At 36.9% G+C, this 22,649-nt stretch overlaps 1 long non-coding RNA gene across 1 annotated transcript; it reads right to left on the minus strand.

The window, feature by feature from the left end:
- Window positions 1–1,435: 1,435 nt before the first annotated feature.
- LOC141631290 (uncharacterized) lies at window positions 1,436–4,326 on the minus strand. Its single transcript, XR_012537612.1, has 3 exons — window positions 3,996–4,326; window positions 3,112–3,356; window positions 1,436–1,919 (listed from the first exon to the last, which is right to left on the minus strand). It is a non-coding gene; the product is annotated as an uncharacterized LOC141631290 (long non-coding RNA).
- Between the last annotated feature and the right edge of the window lie 18,323 nt (window positions 4,327–22,649).

Raw genomic sequence — 22,649 nt, forward strand, 5'->3', positions numbered from 1 at the left:
TAAACCGATTTATGTAAAAGTAACACCCATGCTATGGAATGAATTCCAAAGCTAAAACACGGTAATTCAAATGCAAACGAGTTAAATTAATGACCAAAGACTACCAAACCGTCGACCTTGCAAGACCATCAATGTCGGACTCAATGTCGGACTCACACGGGTCACTTATCTCTCATTTAAAGCATAAGGTGAGTACAAATTTTGTAAGAGAGAAGGAAAATAGTTACTCACCTAACTACGACCTACAAAAGCATGCATGCAGTCTAACATGATACTCCCTCCGTACCACACCAAAGGTAACGTAGGGAAAAGTGGAGTATTTAAGAAAATGTGGAAAAAGTAAGGGTAAAGAGGGAAAAAATAGATGGGGTATTTAATTGTGGGTTAGTAGGTGGGGTATGTAATGACATTTTGTGTAAATATCAAGTGGGTATAAGGATAATTTGGTAATATTGTGGGCCAAATAAGGAATGTTACCTTTGGTGTGGTACGTCCGTTTATAGTAAGCATTACCTTTGGTCTGGTACGGAGGGAGTAGATATCTCTAGCTACCGTACACACACTCCAACCAAACGAGGTCCAAAACACATGTCGAGGACTTACATATGAATGTGAGGTGAGGTAAATAGGTAAGAAGGGGCAAAATGATTTGGATATGTGGAGGTAAAAGCCAAGCTAGCACCAAACACAACCAAAGCACAATGCCAAATGTGGCATAAACGCACTCATAATATCATAACAATACTCCTCAAATAATCAATGGGATGAACATAGGAGCAATAAGAGAATTTTCATCTTTTTTTTCATTTTTCCAATCTCGTTTTTTTTTTCTTTTTTTTCTTTTCTTTCTTTTTCATAACTTTTTTATTTTTTTTTCACCTTCCTTCCAACACAAAAGCATTCTTCATAAAATGACCACAACAAGATTTCCAAACTTACCAATAGGACTAGCTTGACAATGGTAGGCTATATAGGAATGTAGTTGAATAAATGGGTCAAAACAAGGCAAACTTGGCTAATGTGAGGCTAATAAGGGTAAAACATAAAGGAAGGGTCACCTCTCCACATGTGTCATCACCACAAACCCGAGTATATGCAGGCAATAAGAGACAAATTTCATGCTTATGCAAATTGATGTTACATGCCATGTAAGGAGTACTACTCACATCCTAATTGAAATCGGCCATGAATGTCACCAGTTTATGATAGCTCTAAACCTTAGAATTGATAAGTAGTTTGCCAACATATCAGGTAAAGTCTATTCGTTTGGTAGAATTTATCAAAAACTCGTAGATTATGCAAATGAACCTCTCAAAAGAGGGTGTTAAACGATGCAAGGCTTAAACGAGTAGCAAGAGTATAAAAGCAATGTCATCATCGTTATATAACCACTCCGACTCAACCTAAGACTCTACCTAAATGCAAACATGTTTTTGTATTTTTTTTGAAATTTTTCAATTTTTTATTTTTTTTTGCTTTTTATATAAAAAATGCATGCGGAAATGCAAGAAATATGCATATGGAACATATGTATACCCTCCCCAAACCAAATCATAAAATGCCCTCATTGTATTCAGCAAACGAAGAGCAGCAGCAAAAATAAGGGAAAGAGGTACACAGAGCTAAAATGAAATGCTAAAAAAAATGCAGATGAAAATAAACAAGGAAAAGAGAACTCACACACCACAATACGGACCTCCCCAAACCAGCAACAAACATGGGGAGGTTGTGGCCAGCAGCTGCCACTAACCAGCGCCCGTAAAATCCAGGTCATCCTCATTAGAAAGTGCTCCCACCTGAGCACCATCTCCTCTCGCACCCTCCTCCAGAATAGCAGCCTCAGCAGCAATAGTAGTAGGCTGCTCATTAATAGTCGCCGCATCATCAGCAGTAGCCGTGGCAGTAGAATCATATCCACCCTGTGGAAACCTGTAATAAGATGGCTGGGCCAACCGGGAGGTGGCAACCTTCCGTCTCGAGCATACGAGTCATAAACAAGAAATCCACATAATGCTTGGTCCCTCTCCATCCTCGCCACACGGGTGCATACATCTATGTATCACGTGTCCCTTGGTCTATGACCGTAGGGGGCACAAATGGTGGAGGTGGAATAAAGTGGGCCGGGTGAGTAGGTTGTGGCCCGGTGCTAGGTGGAGGTGGTGGAGGCAAAGTAGTTGTCGATATCACAATAGGAGTGGGATTAGGAAGACTCCCGGAACCCAAAGACTGACCGACCTCCAAAGTGGACCGCAAGACCGTCCAGCTAAAAGTCTAAGAGAGGAGGTCGGAGGCCTAGATTTAGTAGGACAAGCGTAGGGTCAAACATAGGCATGGAAACTATGGCAGGGAAGGGAAGGTATTGTCAGGTAAGGGTAAGGGTAAGGGAAGTGTCTTCTTACCCTCTAACTTCCATTTAAGGGAAGGTTTGGTCAGGATCAAATCAAAGGAGGCCAAAACCGGAAGATTAAGCAAACGATCGGCCTCTAAAGAGGAGGGTCCGTTCTCATGACCAATCGGTCGCCGTAGTGAATTGCCCTATGACTAGTTAGGGTGAGAAAGTGTGTGGCCACAGCTTGGGCCACATTCAAGACAAAAGGATCACCATAGTCAACATTTAAGAAACAGCGAGCATTTGTCGCTCAATTACATTCAATTTGTTCGGCTCCGGACAACCAAAGATAGTGCCATTAACTAAACGAAACCAAAAGCGGGGGATGGGGTGGTCAACATCATTAATATAATGTCGGTCGTGGGGACCATGAGAGAGGGCATGCCAAAGGGCCTTCCAGTGAGGGTGTGGTTGAACCAGCAGAAGCAACCCCAAGGTAACCACCAAACTCAGTCAAAGTCAACTTATAATCCTTATTTAGGAGCCGAAAATGAACCAGGCTTTCAGGTATATTCTTTGCATTATTTTGAGCTACATAGCGAAAGCTACTAAAAAACTCGTAATTGAGCGACTCGTACGTATAGTGAAGCATAGTAGCTAAACCCATAGTAACCGTCCCATTCAACAATTCAACTACAGGTGCCCGCCAACCTAATTTATCTAGTGATTTATCATCTAAAAAACGAGTAGGGATAACAGGAGTCTCAAGGAGTTTTTCAAACCTCTCTCATTGGCCCTCGGAGGCGAATACGACATCCGGGTAATCTTCCAGCCCGTCTATGACTGGTCGTGGAACAAGAGCAGTACCCGAAATATCCACGTTATTGCCTCCACTACCGCTCGAACTACCGCTGACACGGCTGCCCTGAGCAGACTGACTGAAGCCAGCCCCACCAGCAGCCTCGGTCCACGTGCTGGTCTTCCTCGTCTTAGCGAGTTTCCGTCTCTTACCCGCGATTTCCATAACCTGCAAATAATAGTGACATTCAACAAGAATGAGAATAGAAATCTGAGCATAACTCGGACTTAGCACAAATAATTTGTGAAATTCAAAATAATTCCATGTGAATGGCAAAAAGTCCCAATTTACGCAACTGGAAAACGAAATAGCAAGTAGAGCATAAACGGGTTATCTTCTGCTACTGAATTTGAACGATAAATCGAAACTCGCAAAGTAGCGAAGTTTGATAGACACGGGCAGCAGAATTCAACAAGTAAAAACCCGTCTCAGGTGGCGTAGTTTGAAATCTTAACAACCAATTTGGATGTCAGTGTGTGACAAGCAAATCCCAATAAACAAAAGCTTTTCTCACGCAGCGGAAAAGTCGAGTGAATTAGCAGCAATATGAATGGCAACAATGGCAGTCATGACTTGGAATTCGCATACAATGAGAAATAATTCGATCCAAGCATGTGAATCCAGAAATCCCAAATAAACAAGTAACCATAGCCATTATCAATGAATTTCGAAAATTATAAAGCATAAATAAGAACGAATTAAACAAATTCGAAACACCAAACGAAACATCAAATACCAATCGAAATTTTGAACAAACACATTAATCAAATTAAACACAATTAAGAAAGACGAACAAGGAACCCTAACCTCAGTAGCAGGACTCGATTTGAATGCAATCACAAATTAAACTCGAAAAAAATTCGAAACCCTAGACCCTAATTTCGACTGATTTGGTCGAAAATTGAAAGAGAAAATGGGAAAATTGAAGGTGTAAATTAATGGGTAATTAGATTTTGTGAAGGAATTGAATCAACTGGAAGTAGAAATCGTGTTGGAATTGGATGAATGGAGGAATTAGGGTTTGTCGTTTCTTTTTTTTTCGGTTTGTGTGTCGCTGAAATAAAAGAGGAGAGAAGGGGATTATGAGGGTTGGTTTTGTTTTAGGAAAGAAATACGAAGTAGCAATTAAAACCACATTGTTTAAAATCTGTCGACCGACATCTTGTATATGCTGTCGATAGACATTCACCTCTTGTCGATTGACACCGTAGCAATTGTCGATCAACATACCTCATAGACCTCTTAATTGTTGTAGGCTCTGTCGAATGATCATTGTCTATTGACCTATTTTCCTTCTGTCGATCAACATGTATACTGTTAATAGACACACACATTAAAACGCTTCTCGTCCACTCCTTATGGTACCTGCACAATTCTCACATGAAAATTAGTTTCTTTTCCAACTTATACTCATATGAAACTATACTAAACTAGACTAGCATGAAACTAAGTTCCGATTTCTAAATGTTAAAAACATTTAAGTGACGGAAAGTAATTATATGAAAGTAAAATGCAAACTAATATGAGTATGCAAAACTAACTGAAATGCAATAAGGAAACATGCTCTAAGCACACACAATTAAAGCTAAAACAAAACACACTTTTACATAACTTTTATAATCCGGGTTGCTTCCCGGCCAGCGCTGGTTTTTACGGTCCCGCTCGACCTTTGTTACCTCATTCAGCAGATGCGGTAACGAGTTCGAGGTGCAACACCTCAACCACTCCAACAGTATCCTTAGCATCGTAGTAATGCTTAACTTGGTGACCATTCACTTTGAAATGCTCTCCCGCGGAATTCTTTAACTCGATTGACCAAAATTTAGAAACAGAAGTTACCTTATAAGGACCAGACCATCGGGACTTCAGCTTACCCAGAAATAGACAGAGTCGGGCATTGAATAACAACACCTTCTCCCCAACTTGGAATTCTCGCGGTATGATACGCTTGTCATGCCATCTCTTAGTCTTCTCTTTATAGACCTTGGCACTATCATATGCATTTAGACATAACTCTTCAAGTTCATCTAGCTGCAACAAACGCTTCTCACCACATAACTTTGGATAAAAATAAGCTCTCAAATAGCCCACCAAGCTTTATGCTCTAGCTCCACAGGTAGGTGACAAGACTTCCCATAGACCAATTGATATTGCGACGCGCCAATCGGTGTCTCGTGTCATCCAGCTTCATACTCCAATCCTTTCGGGACTTGGAAACAACTAACCTTTGCCAAAATTTCTTTAATCTCCCTATTAGAGACCTCCACCCGTCCACTTGTTTAAGTTTTAGTTGGTTAAGTTGTAATAAACATGTAATCATTAAATTTTTAATTTAAAGTACTTTGGTATTGTTGTACTTTGTTATTCACTACCTCGGGAAACCGAGATGGTAACGCTCTCATTTACTTGGGAATGTCTAGCTAAAGGCTCCCGAATAAATGGGGGTGTTACAAAGTGGTATCAGAGCAAAACGATCCTTAGGCCTAACCAATGAACAATAATGAAATTAGGAGGTGTCTAAATAAAATGAACCACGGGTAGAAACTGTTAGGAGCCCCTCTTAGTGCGGTTAAGAAGGCGCCCTTAATTCCTACCATGGCCCTCTCAGTTTTGAACCGGAAACCTGAGAGAATACTTGAGAGTGTGGGGTAATTTAAAACGAATATTGTTTGTTTTGTCTTGAAAGTTCTTGTTGCCTTGTGTACATGTTGTTTTCATTGATGATTGTGGTTACGAGGACATAACTTTGCTTCTAGGAAGAGGGGACGTGATATGATTTTAAGCATTGGTATATGTGTATGGTTATAGAAAAGTGTGATGGTATGTATTTGGGGAGGCATAGTTGTGATTAATATGTGAAGTATGATGGTTGATGGGTATAAGTGAAATTGTGAAGAATGTGATTTTGGTTGATTTCTCGACATTTATCCTTGATTGTTTTGGCTGTCATTTACTGTTGGTTTAAAATTCTTGCCCGACATTTTTATGTGTGATACTCTTGTGAGTTAGCTTTCATATGCCACTGGTCTCATGTCCATATAATATACGGTTTAGGAGAAATAAATATTTTAGTGGACAGTAGTCGAAATATTCCTGTACAGTGATGTTTTCGCGCCATGTTTTTGTAAAATTTGCCATTTGAAAACTACGTAATTATTTGTTATAATTCCAACGCCACTGTTTAATAGACTCATGTATATTTCTAAATTGGTAAACCACGTTTTAAGAAAATATTGTGACAATTTATGGTGATTTTTACAAGTTGACCTAAGCTTCTGACAAGTTGCTGTAAAATTTCTGTTTCGACCAAGTATCTTGTAAAATGCATTATAAATTGACCCTTTGAATTTTTGACTTGATTCTTTCACCCATGATCTACTAACTCTTTGTATTTTCTAGAAATTCTCCATAATTTATTTATGATATTAATCATCTATGATTTTTAAGTTGTAGCATGTTTTCCTTCGTCTTGAATAATGAAAATTTTGTCTCTTGATGTTTTGATATTGGGAATTGTGTGAATTAGATTATCATGTCTAGTGACATGCGGAACGTGTTACCCTAAAGCCTATATATATATATATATATATATATATATATATATATATATATATATATATATATATATATATGTTACAATAATTGCATTCATGTTTAAGTTGGATGTTGTTAATGACAATTAAGATGAACTAAGAAAAGATTAATTAAATAATTATGCGCATCTTTTGTTATAGATTATTATTATTAATTTGGCAATGTATTCGCCAGTAGTTAAGCAATAAGTTGGAATAAAGATTTATTCGAATATCTCATATGATGTGATTTGCTAGTAATTAAAATTTTGTTATTTATTCAATCGTTAATTCATGTTGGAAGCGATAAGTGTTCTATATTACAATATGTGTTTCATGGTTTTGTGGCATTATAATAAGGAATTGATTGTTCCTATTTTTAGTATTCCAAACTTCGAGGACGAAGTTTATTTTTAGGAGGAAAGAATGTAATACTACATAAATTTTGAATTATTGTTTTGATGAGATTGATGTAGTTGATAATCGAAGTTGCTTAGTAATGTTGAATGGTGTGATGTTGTGAATGTTGTGGTTGTAGTTATGGGCGAACTTCGGGACGAAGTTCATTTTAAGGGGGGAAGACTGTAATACCCCGTATTTTAATGATAAGTTATGAGAATAGTTTATGTAATTTAATAATTAATTAAAGACATTTCTAATAATGAATTACAAGTAAGGCGATAATTAAATAATAAAATAAGTAAAACAAGTCGGGAATTGGGCTTAGCTAATAATTGAGTATTGGACCATGTGACATTAAGTAATTGGACTGAAATTTAGTATAATAAGGTTAGAGTATAATCGGGATTTGCATCGGAAAATAATTATAATATAATATGGAAAGGTAGTAATTATATTATTACTAATAATAATTTATGACAATAATAAATTGGTAAAGATAAAATAAGGGAATCCTACCTATGATATATGTAATAATAATAATAATAATATAATTGTGATAATAATAATATAATGATAATTATAATAATAGTAATTCCTAAATTAATTGGAATAGGTAAATTAAGATAGTTTCCTAATCGACCTCGCTTTCTCTATAATCCTACCCTATAAATACCCTATTAAATCTGAGAAATAAATCACAAATTAAGAGGAGGAGCTTTTGGAGACGGAATTAGCAAGCGATAATTAATAGGTAACAATTTCTAATCTTGTTTTATTTTCTTATACAAACAATGTCGACGATCTTAAGACACTTAGAAACTGACCCAAACCTTGACGGAATGAGACCAAACTTTGGAAGGTGGTTCGTGGGGTTGCAAGGGTTGGAATGGGTGTAGTGGTGGTGTCAGGGATGGCCTAGGGTGGCGGTGGCAGGCGGCTAAAGGTGGCCGGTCAGGGGGTGTTGCGGGTTAGGTCGTGGGTATTTGTAGTGGGTAATTGAACCCCTAATTGGCCGAGTCTTGACCTGGGCATTATAGGGTTGTGATGGGGGGAGATAGTCGACCATGTTGTTGGTGTTGGCGTGGCGGTGGGTGGTTTTTGCGGGTGGTGGCGGAAAACGCGAAAAACAGGAGGATTTGACGCGGTTTGTTTTTGACGCGCACTATAGCCGTGTTTCATTTGTGAGTGGGCATGGAGGGTACCATTAGAACCATAATAGACCAGGGATGACAATAGTGGTGGCCGTTGGGTGTGGGAGTGGCTGTAGTGGTCGTGGTGATGGTGTAAGATGGTGAGTGAGGGAGTGGTGTTGGTTGTGACGGTTTGAAGAGGGTTGTTAGGGCAGGGTGTTTGTGGGCTGTTGGTAGCGGGTTGGATGGTGGTTTTGGTCGTGGGTGCTCGTCGTGGTGTGGGCTAGGAGGTGGCAGAACTAGGTGGTGGTCGTGGTGGCTTGTGGTGGCGTTTTTGGGCGTGTTTATGGGGGGGTGTTGAACACGGTTTCGACGGGTTGTGTGTGGTTTGTGTCGTGGGTTTTTTTCACGGGGATACTTGGGTGTTTGTAGAGTTTTGTTTATGGGTATTAGTTATGGGTTGACTTATTTGTTTGTGACGGGTTTTGACTTGGGTGACTCGGATTTATTTTGTAAGCGGGTTTTTAATATCGTAACCTTTAATAATTAATAATAATAATAAGTAATCAATTTGAATAATGAATATAATTTATAATTAAAAATGAAAAGTAATAATAAATAAATAATTGAATTATAATATTTTATGTTAGGTGACGATTGTGAAGAATTATAATCGGATTGCTTTATTTATTTGGATTGCTTGAGCTGCTTATTTGGAATCGCTTGCCAGGTAGGGATGAATCCTACTCAACTTTTACTCGATAATGTTTGTTGGATGATTTATATTAAAGTGAATTGATCAAATGAGAATTGTGTTGGTTGATATCATTGAAATTGTTGGAGGGGAGAAGTATATTGTAAATGTTGGTTGGATTAGTTATGATGGGGTTACTGTTATTGCATCGGTTATTCATTTATCTTGCGACATCCCTTCGTGGTGATGTAGATTATTATTGAGGTTATATTGGCGGACGTCGTGTAAGAGCCTTCGGGTGACGTATTTGATTTATTCGCGAGACGATATTTTATCGTATTTACTCGAGGCGGCCCCAAATTGGTCTCGGGCCATCTGTGGATATTACTCAATCGGCGGACATTACCTTTTGGTAATGTAGAGTGTGTTTACTCACCTTCGGGTTGAGGCTTTGCCGCCGGGGATTGGCGGGATGATTAGTGTAATGAGTAAGTAAAAGTAAGGAGCACGTTGTCGGGGTTGTGCAATAAACAGAAATTGGATTATTTATCGTATGTTTTTGTTGTTAGTATTTATTCCTACTCAACCCCGCGGTTGACTGTGTATTCGTGAACACCTGCGGTGAACCATAATGGGGAGCGGATTTGACAGGTACTAAAGATTAGCTGACTTGGGAGCTTATGGGAATGCGTGAGGACTTGGACAACCTACCTAGAAGTCTAGACCACATAGAAAGTTTTATCACTTTATTTATTTCATTGCGAGTTGTAATTATTTTATATTAAGTTTTAGTTGGTTAAGTTGTAATAAACATGTAATCATTAAAGTTTTAATTTAAAGTACTTTGGTATTGTTGTACTTTGTTATTCACTACCTCGGGAAACCGAGATGGTAACGCTCTCATTTACTTGGGAATGTCTAGCTAAAGGCTCACGAATAAATGGGGGTGTTACAAAGTGGTATCAGAGCAAAACGATCCTCAGGCCTAACCAATGAACAATAATGAAATTAGGAGGTGTCTAAATAAAATGAACCCCGGGTAGAAACTGTTAGGAGCCCCTCTTAGTGCGGTTAAGAAGGCGCCCTTAATTCCTACCATGGCCCTCTCAGTTTTGAACCGGAAACCCTGAGAGAATACTTGAGAGTGTGAGGTAATTTAAAACGAATATTGTTTGTTTTGTCTTGAAAGTTCTTGTTGCCTTGTGTACATGTTGTTTTCATTGATGATTGTGGTTACGAGGACATAACTTTGCTTCTAGGAAGAGGGGACGTGATATGATTTTAAGCATTGGTATATATGTATGGTTATAGAAAAGTGTGATGGTATGTATTTAGGGAGGCATAGGTATGATTAATATGTGAAGTATGATGGGTATAAGTGAAATTGTGAAGAATGTGATTTTGGTTGATTTCTCGACATTTATCCTTGATTGTTTTGGCTGTCATTTACTGTTGGTTTAAAATTCTTGCCCGACATTTTTATGTGTGATACTCTTGTGAGTTAGCTTTCATATGCCACTGGTCTCATGTCCATATAATATACGGTTTAGGAGAAATAAATATTTTAGTGGACAGTAGTCGAAATATTCCTGTACAGTGATGTTTTCGCGCCATGTTTTTGTAAAATTTGCCTTTTGAAAACTACGTAATTATTTGTTATAATTCCAATGCCACTGTTTAATAGACTCATGTATATTTCTAAATTGGTAAACCACGTTTTAAGAAAATATTGTGACAATTTATGGTGATTTTTACAAGTTGACCTAAGTTTCTGACAAGTTGCTGTAAAATTTCTGTTTCGACCAAGTATCTTGTAAAATGCATTATAAATTGACCCTTTGAATTTTTGACTTGATTCTTTCACCCATGATCTACTAACTCTTTGTATTTTCTAGAAATTCTCCAGAATTTATTTATGATATTAATCATCTATGATTTTTAAGTTGTAGCATGTTTTCCTTCGTCTTGAATAATGAAAATTTTGTCTCTTGATGTTTTGATATTGGGAATTGTGTGAATTAGATTATCATGTCTAGTGACATGCGGGCGTGTTACCCTAAAGCCTATATATATATATATAAATATATATATATATATATATATATATATATATATATATATATATATATATATATATATATATATATATATGTTACAATAATTGCATTCATGTTTAAGTTGGATGTTGTTAATGACAATTAAGATGAACTAAGAAAAGATTAATTAAATAATTATGCACATCTTTTGTTATAGATTATTATTATTAATTTGGCAATGTATTCGCGATGGTTAAGCAATAAGTTGGAATAAAGATTTATTCGAATATCTCATATGATGTGATTTGCTAGTAATTAAAATTTTGTTATTTATTCAATCGTTAATTCATGTTGGAAGCGATAAGTGTTCTATATTACAATATGTGTTTCATGGTTTTGTGGCATTATAATAAGGAATTGATTGTTCCTATTTTTAGTATTCCAAACTTCGAGGACGAAGTTTATTTTTAGGAGGAAAGAATGTAATACTACATAAATTTTGAATTATTGTTTTGATGAGATTGATGTAGTTGATAATCGAAGTTGCTTAGTAATGTTGAATGGTGTGATGTTGTGAATGTTGTGGTTGTAGTTATGGGCGAACTTGGACGAAGTTCATTTTAAGGGGGGAAGACTGTAATACCCCGTATTTTAATGATAAGTTATGAGAATAGTTTATGTAATTTAATAATTAATTAAAGACATTTCTAATAATGAATTACAAGTAAGGCGATAATTAAATAATAAAATAAGTAAAACAAGTCGGGAATTGGGCTTAGCTAATAATTGAGTATTGGACCATGTGACATTAAGTAATTGGACTGAAATTTAGTATAATAAGGTTAGAGTATAATCGGGATTTGCATCGGAAAATAATTATAATATAATATGGAAAGGTAGTAATTATATTATTACTAATAATAATTTATGACAATAATAAATTGGTAAAGATAAAATAAGGGAATCCTACCTATGATATATGTAATAATAATAATAATAATATAATTGTGATAATAATAATATAATGATAATTATAATAATAGTAATTCCTAAATTAATTGGAATAGGTAAATTAAGATAGTTTCCTAATCGACCTCGCTTTCTCTATAATCCTACCCTATAAATACCCTATTAAATCTGAGAAATAAATCACAAATTAAGAGGAGGAGCTTTTGGAGACGGAATTAGCAAGCGATAATTAATAGGTAACAATTTCTAATCTTGTTTTATTTTCTTATACAGCTGAATGTCAGACGATCTTAAGACACTTAGAAACTAACCCAAACCTTGACGGAATGAGACCAAACTTTGGGAGGTGGTTCGTGGGGTTGCAAGGGTTGGAATGGGTGTAGTGGTGGTGTCAGGGATGGCCTAGAGTGGCGGTGGCAGGCGGCTAAAGGTGGCTGATCAGGGGGTGTTACGGGTTAGGTCGTGGGTATTTGTAGTGGGTAATTGAACCCCTAATTGGCCGAGTCTTGACCTGGGCATTGTAGGGTTGTGATGGGGGGAGGTAGTCGACCATGTTGTTGGTGATGGCGTGGCTGCAGGTGGTGGTTTTTGCGGGTGGTGGCCGGAAAACGCGAAAACAGAGGATTTGACGCGCACTATAGCCGTGTTTCTGACTGTGAGTGGGCATGGAGGGTACCATTAGAACCATAATAGACCAGGGATGACAATAGTGGTGGCCGTTGGGTGTGGGAGTGGCTGTAGTGGTCGTGGTGATGGTGTAAGATGGTGAGTGAGGGAGTGGTGTTGGTTGTGACGGTTTGAAGAGGGTTGTTAGGGCAGGGTGTTTGTGGGCTGTTGGTAGCGGGTTGGCTGGTGGTTTTGGTCGTGGGTGCTCGTCGTGGTGTGGGCTAGGAGGTGGCAGAACTAGGTGGTGGTCGTGGTGGATTGTGGTGGCGTTTTTGGGCGTGTTTATGGGGAGGGGTGTTGAACACGGTTTCGACGGGTTGTGTGTGGTTTGTGTCGTGGGTTTTTTTCACGGGGATACTAGGGTGTTTGTGGAGTTTTGTTTATGGGTATTAGTTATGGGTTGACTTATTTGTTTGTGACGGGTTTTGACTTGGGTGACTAGGATTTATTTTGTAAGCGGGTTTTTAATATCGTAACCTTTAATAATTAATAATAATAATAAGTAATCAACTTGAATAATGAATATAATTTATAATTAAAAATGAAAAGTAATAATAAATAAATAATTGAATTATAATATTTTATGTTAGGTGACGATTGTGAAGAATTATAATCGGATTGATTTATTTATTTGGATTGCTTGAGCTGCTTATTTGGAATCGCTTGCCAGGTAGGGATAAATCCTACTTTTACTCGATAATGTTTGTTGGATGATTTATATTAAAGTGAATTGATCAAATGAGAATTGTGTTGGTTGATATCATTGAAATTGTTGGAGGGGAGAAGTATATTGTAAATGTTGGTTGGATTAGTTATGATGGGGTTACTGTTATTGCATCGGTTATTCAGTTTATCTTGGCGGACATCCCTTCGTGGTGATGTAGATTATTATTGAGGTTATATTGGCGGACGTCGTGTAAGAGCCTTGGGTGACGTATTTCGATTTATTCGGCACACGATATTTTATCGTATTTACTCGAGCAAGCCCAGTTTGGTGCGGGCCATCGGTGGATATTACTCAATCGCGGACATTACCTTTTGGTAATGTAGTGTGTGTTTACTCACCTTCGGGTTGAGGTCAGTGCCCCGGCCGGGATTGGCGGGATGATTAGTGTAATGAGTAAGTAAAAGAAAGGAGCACATTGTCAGGGGGTTGTGCAATGAAACAGGAAATTGGATTATTTATCGTATGTTTTTGTTGTTAGTATTTATTCCTACTCAACCTCGCGGTTGACTGTGTATTCGTGAACACCTGCGGTGAACCATAATGGGGAGCAGATTTGACAGGTACTAAAGATTAGCTGACTTGGGAGCTTATGGGAATGCGTGAGGACTTGGACAACCTACCTAGAAGTCTAGACCACATAGAAAGTTTTATCACTTTATTTATTTCCGCTGCGAGTTGTAATTATTTTATATTAAGTTTTAGTTGGTTAAGTTGTAATAAACATGTAATCATTAAAGTTTTAATTTAAAGTACTTTGGTATTGTTGTACTTTGTTATTCACTACCTCGGGAAACCGAGATGGTAACGCTCTCATTTACTTGGGAATGTCTAGCTAAAGGCTCCCGAATAAATGGGGGTGTTACAAGCAGGGTCTCGATCGAGCATTGTTCACCACCCATATTCACTCAATCGAACAGAAAAGGCTTCGATCGAGTACTTAGCCACTGAACCAGCTTCCTTTCTTCGTTGGTTAACTTCCGAGACTACTTCACGCTTCCCGAGGCAAAGGCAATTTCGCTTCAATTCTTCCATCTCCATAAATGCATGCTAAGGGGACAGAAAAAGGCATGATTCCGCTACTTCCGAGTCCGTCCCTGCAATTAAGACCAAACAAACCGAAGTAGACTATTCGGGGCATTTTATAGCTCAACACTACGTAAATTACATAGAAATACGTGCAATAAAGGCTCAAAAAGACTATATAAAATGCACGTATCAGGAGTAATACCCCAAACCACGACGATGCGAAACACCATATTTTGACAATAAAGCAGAAAGTTGTTTTTCTTTAAGATGACCTTATTGAATAGCTGGACAACGGTCTTGGCATCACAGTTAGCTGAAGCCACGACCTCTACCCATTTGGACACATAGTCCACAACAACAAGTATGTATCTGTTGCCCTTGCTAGACGGGAATGGCCCTTGATAATCGATGCCCTAGACATCAAAAATCCCGACCTCCAAAATACCATTCTGAGGCATTTTGTGCCTCTTTGAAATATTTCTCGTTCGCTGTCAAGCATCGCAGTCTGCAACAAATAACCTAGCATCATTAAACATAGACGGCCAGTAAAAACCATATTGAAGTACCTTAGCCACGGTCCTAGAAGGACCGTGGTGACCACCATATGAGGATGAATGAGAAAGCTTCAAGAATAGCTTTAGTCTCCCATTAGGGTATGCACCGTCGATATAGGACATTTGCACACTACTTAAATAGGTAGGGATCATCCCAGAAATATTGCTCTACATCATATAAAAACCTTTTCTTTTGCTGAAAGAACAAGTTAGGTGGCAAAACATCACCTACAATATAATTCACAAAATCAGCATACCGCGGACTCTCATCAGTAGTGATAGCAATTAAAACATCATCAAGAAAAGAATCGTTAATTGGAAGAATATCTCCCTCGCCCTGTTGTGGAAAATGAGATAACTGATCGGCCACCAAATTTTCAGCGCCTTTCTTGTCTTTAATCTCCAAGTCAAACTTCTGAAGCAAGAGTATCCACCTCAACAACCTAGGTTTAGCCTCTTTCTTAGCTAGGAGATATTTGAGCATTGCATGATCAGTAAAAATAAAAACTTTCGATCCTAATAAATAAGAACGAAATTTGTCCAACGCAAACACCACAGCTAACAATTCTTGCTCCATAGTAGTGTGGACATCGGCCCACCTACAAGCCCGGTCGATCTGCGGACGTGCAGCGGTCTTTTGAAAGCCACGCTCGGCGGCGTAAAAATGCTTTCGACCGGATCGTTTTAGATCGGTCGGTTTCGTCTCGGTAAGGGTCTCGAAATGATTAGAGATGTTCGGAGTCGCCACCAAGCATTTGCTGGATGCTTGGAACCCGTTCGAATCCACTTTATACCTCGGTCAAACGAAGCACAAAGCAGGGTTTGACATAGGTACTAAAGATAAGGAATCGTCCCTCTTTAGCATCCTATCTCTAGAATGACTGTCGTACGCCCTGGATAAGATCGTCCACTGATACGTGCATTTTATATAGTGTAACACCCCGATTTATGAAGGAGCCTTTAACAAGACATTCCCTAATAAACCAAACTGTTACCATCTCGGTTTCCCGAGGTAGTGAATAACAAATTAAACTCCAAGGCGAATTATATAATTTCTTTAACTTAATTTTTACAAAACCTCTTTTACATCAAATTACAAAGAACTAACATAAATAAAAGTGAAAGTCTTCTAAATGATGATCTAGCTACTAAGTCTTCTGATCCAGTGTCTCACGCCCATCAAGCTCCCGTCCTATCTCTTAAACCCCGTCAAAGTCCGCCGCCAATATTTGGGTCATCACAGGTGTTCACGAATACACAGGGTCAACCACGAGGTTGAGTAGGGAATACAATGAAACAACAAAATATGATATGCATGCTCCTCCGTCACCTCCACCTCCATCTCAACTCATATCTCATAACCCGGAACGCCCAAATGACCATACCGATCCCCTAAGACTATCAATCGACCGTCGTCGATATACCACTTCAAGCAATGAGGTTATCCAGGCGAGTCTGCCCCGCCCCGCCGGGCCTTATCACAACATCACAACGTATCACAACCTCGTCACCACCACACTATCCTCCAACTCCAATGCACATGAAATGCTTAACATTAAACAATGCAATGCAATATGTATACCATTGAACTGATCAATTATAAAATCATGCCAACTACAAAATGTTGTGATAGCATACTCAATACGATCAACTCGATCAATCACAATCCAAAGATATGAGTCATAGCATAAAGCAACCACCACGAAATAAGTCAACGTTCACAACTTGGTCATACGAAACACAACAAATCAACACCATTCAACAACAACGATAATAAGTCAAGTGTATTTCCCTACCTTTTCGCAATCCAAGCACGCACAAGCAATCAGTTATGATCCTTCACATATCCATCACCTACATAACATAATTATGTATAATTACCACCTACTCAGTCAATTAATCATTCACATAACCTAGACTCATCGTAATTTAATAGGAATATCAACTTAAGGAACAAACACGACTTTCCCTGATTTTCCTGCACATGGCAGGCTCGGTATAAAATGAATAACTAATTCCAGAAAATTCGAATTGATGCAAGGCCAATTGAATTGGAACCCCATGAGTCTTAGCTACAAATTATATCTAACGTGTTTTTCTCAAATTCCAAACTTATCAAGGGTTTTCAGACTAATTTCCAAAAACTGACAGAAACCGTCGCATAAAAAGTATTGATTCATAAAACGAGTTTGACAAATGATTTTTAAGTAAAACCAACGCCTAACTCATCTAAACTCTTTAAATTAAATATATGAAAAAGACCCAACACCAATTCAATATCTAAATTATGTTTTAGAAGTAATATTTCAGCCTCTACTGATTCACGGACTTTTTAGATAGACGTTCACAAATAATTTCTTCAGGAAAAACTACACGGTGAAATGCTACCAATTTTCACAGGCATAAACTAGGCTTGGAATAAACATGAGTCTCTTCTTCAACTTTTTGCATCCCATGAATTTAAGACAGGTAAAACACTCAAATAACACAGACCAACGAATCTGTAAATTGCTGTAACTATTCTATTCATTTATCTCATACAATTTATAATCAAAATCCCCAAACCAATTTCTAGGGTTACAAAAATTATTCCACTACTACTATAATTATGCTAATAATTGAATAAAGAGGTAATAGGATAGTCTACTTACGAAATAGGATGAGAATAGGCTGAGAAATCGCCTCGCAATGCCTCACGCGGCTCCCTCTTCTCTCTTTTCTCTCTTTTCTCATGGTTAAAGTGAATATGGTGATAGGGAGATTAGGGTTTGGTTAGATGAGTTATACATATAGGATAGGTGCTATTAAGACGATACGGGCCTAGCCTAGTTAGATTAATTAAAACCCGAGTCACATAATTACTCGAGTCACAAATACACTACACGACCCAGCTGGTAACTGGGCCTAATATAATATCATATTAAAATACCGGGTATTACAGTCTACCCTCCTTAAAAGAAACTTCGTCCCGAAGTTTAACCATAACAGAAACACATCATGTAACACTCCAACATAACCCACACAACGCATAACCAATATAGCCAAACTGAGAAATCACACATGAAAGTATAAAGATTTTACAATCCTACCCTCCTTAAACATGGTTACGTCCCCGTAACCTTCATTATTATAACAAAAGTTCTCTAACTACTGCTAACAACTGAAAGAGGATAAAAGATTTACAACTCACGCTCAAGTTAACTAATCCCTACTAAAGACAATCAATATACAAGCTCTCTCAAGGAAGCTACAGTTACTGCTGCTACAGCACATCGCCACGGATCGGAGCAAAAGCCCCGTTAAATAACTTAAGACATTTCAGTATTAATCTAAACACTCTTCATATCAATCAATACATGCAATAACATTCACAGGATCTGCTTGTCAATCTAATTTATACATTACTACTCAGGTTACAAAGATGAAGATGCTTAGGTGCTCACATATGGTTCATGTCAAATAGCATATTTTCCAAGAAATATTGGTAACATTTATTCATGTGAATAATCAAATTATGAATGGAACAATGCTTTACAAGGTTACCAGTAAAAATCATTAGTAATTATTCATTTCACTAATCATTGTAATCTCATACCTTAGAAACATAGGGAATCAATCAACATAAGAAAAGAATTAGGGTCAAAACTTAATAATTCGATTTATGAAATTTTGTAACCTAATAGGCCCAACGACTTTCCTTTACATATCTCATGCGGATTTAGGTCAAGACACGAATCACCAATAAAATGAAGACAACCAGTTTCGCAGTACTTATCATCCTAGAAATATTTTTAATCCTCATTACAAGGGTTTGGGATTTATTCACGAATGACGAATGCACATTGATTGACAAATTTTACAAACTTATTGGTCGAGTCAATCAAGCGAGTAAACAGCGATATTGGAAAGTTAACATACAAGACTATCATACATAAAATTTCGTTCTTGGTGTTAAATATATTTAAATTGCACCCAACACAATGACATAAAAGATTAAATGTATTTAACTACACCAATTTTAAAAATATTCATTACATATCATGCTAATATCAACATACCATGTTAACACACAACTCACTCAAATCACCACATTACATTTCCCGTTTTGACATTCGTAACTAACCACAACCCACCAATTCACTACATGGACGAACAACATGACTAAATTAACCCACTATTTGTGACTCCGTTCTAGCTTCATTCCTCCGACTAGCAAATATCATGAAACCATACAACCGGACACTTCTTTGAAAATCTCATTCCGAATTTATACTCACACGACAAAATTTAACTTCATTTTCAAAACTTTTACTTTCATACTGGACGGTGAATAACTTTCTTAACATAAATCTTATAACAGAGCCGTCCATAGAATCCATTTAACTCAAAATCAGATAAACTTAACTCAATTCCTTCAAACAATACAAGCTTAGGTGTCGACTAATATTTCGTAATTTACAGGTTCATCTTATTCATTTCAGTCCTATCTTTACTAATGAACGACTATTACCTCAACATCAGGATTTTAGTTGCACTTCTTTACTCAGTTATATTCACGGTTAACACGACTACAACATTTAATCGGAGACTCCTTTTAGATAGTACACATTCCCTGGTAACGTCTCGTCAAAGCATACGATTCGTACCATAATGTAAAGCAAGTAACTACAAATTAACTGTGTTCAATCAAAATTTTACCTCTTTATTACAGATCTATTTATCACAGGTTGCATGGTCACACAAAAGTATAAGTACCAACTCAATTACATGTTAAATTTTAAAACGATTTATCACGTCATAAGAACTAGACAAGAGTCTAACCATATAGTCAATATAAGAAGATTATTAGTATAGATCGGAGGCACATTATAAAATTCTCGATTAAACTCCTTACGGAACCATCGATCGTAAGCGTCATGAGTAATTAACTTAATAATGTAGAAGTCAAACAACTGAAATTACAATTGAGTATTAATAGTTATATGATTCACAATAACAACAAAATTACTTCCATATCACACATATGTTTAACATTTTAGCAACCATACCATTCAATTGTATCCATCAACTCAGTATAATTCATTTTCAGCAAAAATAAAAGATATCGCATAAACAACTTAAACATGTACATATACCATCATATAACTTGTAAAACATTATCTATGACAAAAGATTAGTAAGGTGAACAAGTTCTCTGGTTTGCACGGTTTGAACAAATAGGCAACTCGCGGCTCAATTAAACGTAACTATAACGACTATCATTTAAACATACGCATGACATGTGAATCATCAAAGGGTTATCTCATTATAATTCGACGGTTCGAGAATATATTTCAAATATCGTAACTATATCGTAACTATATCAACTATATTTCAAATATCGTGACAATTGCAACAATCACCTTAGCATTTCATGACAATACAACTATGAACATATCCAATAAGGAACAACAACACTATTTTATTATCATATCATAAGTTTAGGTTCAACTGAAATAAATTAATGCAATGAAAGTAATAAGTATAACTATAGGCACACAGACTCACATAAAAGACATGAGAACTCAGATGGCATCCTACATGTGTGAACATTTAGACATACTCATTACTACCATCCATGTGTAAACATTTAAACATAATTATTATAAATATTCACGCGAGTATATTAGAACAATCAAGTTAACATTTAACACCACCAACTTTACCAAGATATGACAATATAGTTGCATATTTATATATATCCGACCACTATACAAATATGATTAACACACCAGAGATATTACAACATGCCAAACATATAAAAAATATGCAACAACTGGACTCGTATAAAATATTTCACCCTCGATTAAGGATCAGATTAAGCTATTCAATTTCACACATACTATCATGCCAACAATGTTATAAACTAAACTTTAATTTTTTTATCACTTGTTAAGATACATAACCAATGAATATGTGTGCTACTATCATCATATAAGGACACTATAATTTCACATTAATAAGGCTCATGAAATAATCGAACAACTGTATGAAAACTCAACATAGAATTCACATTTTAAAAGTTATGATTCACGTTGTAACTTTCAAAAATCACGAATAAATAACCGTTCAACGAAAACTTGAGTTATATTACTTTTTATAACATACAGAGAGTTAATAATTCGTGAGAAAAAGAATGAGGTCCAAAGCTCAAGAATTCAATTTTTAAAGGATTTTGCAACTCAGTTGGTCCAAACAAGTATGTGACAGCAATTGGTCCGAAACTTGGGTCAGTTTGAAAAACTTACCATTTAATATAGAGACATCAAGAATTTTCGTGGCTTATCAATTTGAAAACATATACGAATCTTCTGATCGATGGAGTTGGAATTATGCAAAAATTATTAATACAATTTAAATGAGGATTTTTACAAAATCGCTGGTCAAAACATCACTGCACAGGAACTTCCTGACCACAACCCATTAAAACATTTATTACTCCTAATCCGTATATCCTATAAGCATGAAACCAACGCCAAATGAACACTAACTCCCGAGGCTATCTCCCATAAAATTTTCATCCATAGGAAATAAACAGAAAAGAAATGGCAGTAAGGTCAATTAAAGAGTAAAATCAAACAAAACGAGTTTCAGCACTAGTTCATTCTTTACTATGTTACAAGCTCTTATGAACATACTATGTATACTAACCCATCCCAACTTAAATCTCACACTTTGTACTTACGTAAACATCTATCCCATAGAATCCCTTCGCATCTCGATCTACTCCTTATATCTAAATCACGATTGCTATGACTAGAAACATGCAATTCAATAGTGTTTCTGATTACTATCACAATACTATACTAGCATGGCTTCGGGATCACATAACCGCATATCATTAGACATAATAGTACTATCGACACATCATTCAACATCCATCTAGATAAATATCATCAATTCGCAATTATTTTCACACTCACGATTACCACAATCCAACACTTCATTGATTATCAACCTGAACACGAAAATTTTATTTCTCATCTCCACAACATCATATGATCACGTCATCATTCATACAAAATACTTACCGCAACGTTATCCTGCAGCATGGTTAGAATATATGGGTCTCAAGGTGTACATCCACTCGATTATATCCAAGGTTTTCCTTCTAACTACCCCATTCACTCAATTTCTCTCGGTTACCTGTTCAAAACTCGAGAGGGAAAAAGAGCACGCATTAAGGGCGCCTTCTTAACCGCACTGTGCGCTCCTAACAGTTTATTCCCAGAGGTTCATTTTATTTAGACACATCCTACGTTCATTGGGTTCATTGGTTTAGGCCTGAGGATCGTTCGCTCTGATACCACTTTGTAACACCCCGATTTATGAAGGAGCCTTTAACAAGACATTCCCTAATAAACCGAACTGTTACCATCTCGGTTTCCCGAGGTAGTGAATAACAAATTAAACTCCAAGGCGAATTATATAATTTCTTTAACTTAATTTTTACAAAACCTCTTTTACATCAAATTACAAAGAACTAACATAAATAAAAGTGAAAGTCTTCTAAATGATGATCTAGCTACTAAGTCTTCTGATCCAGTGTCTCACGCCCATCAAGCTCCCGTCCTATCTCTTAAACCTGTCAAGTCTGCTCGCCAATATTTGGGTCATCACAGGTGTTCACGAATACACAGGGTCAA

This window comes from Silene latifolia, chromosome Y, assembly GCF_048544455.1.
Source record: "Silene latifolia isolate original U9 population chromosome Y, ASM4854445v1, whole genome shotgun sequence".
NCBI lineage: Eukaryota > Viridiplantae > Streptophyta > Magnoliopsida > Caryophyllales > Caryophyllaceae > Silene > Silene latifolia.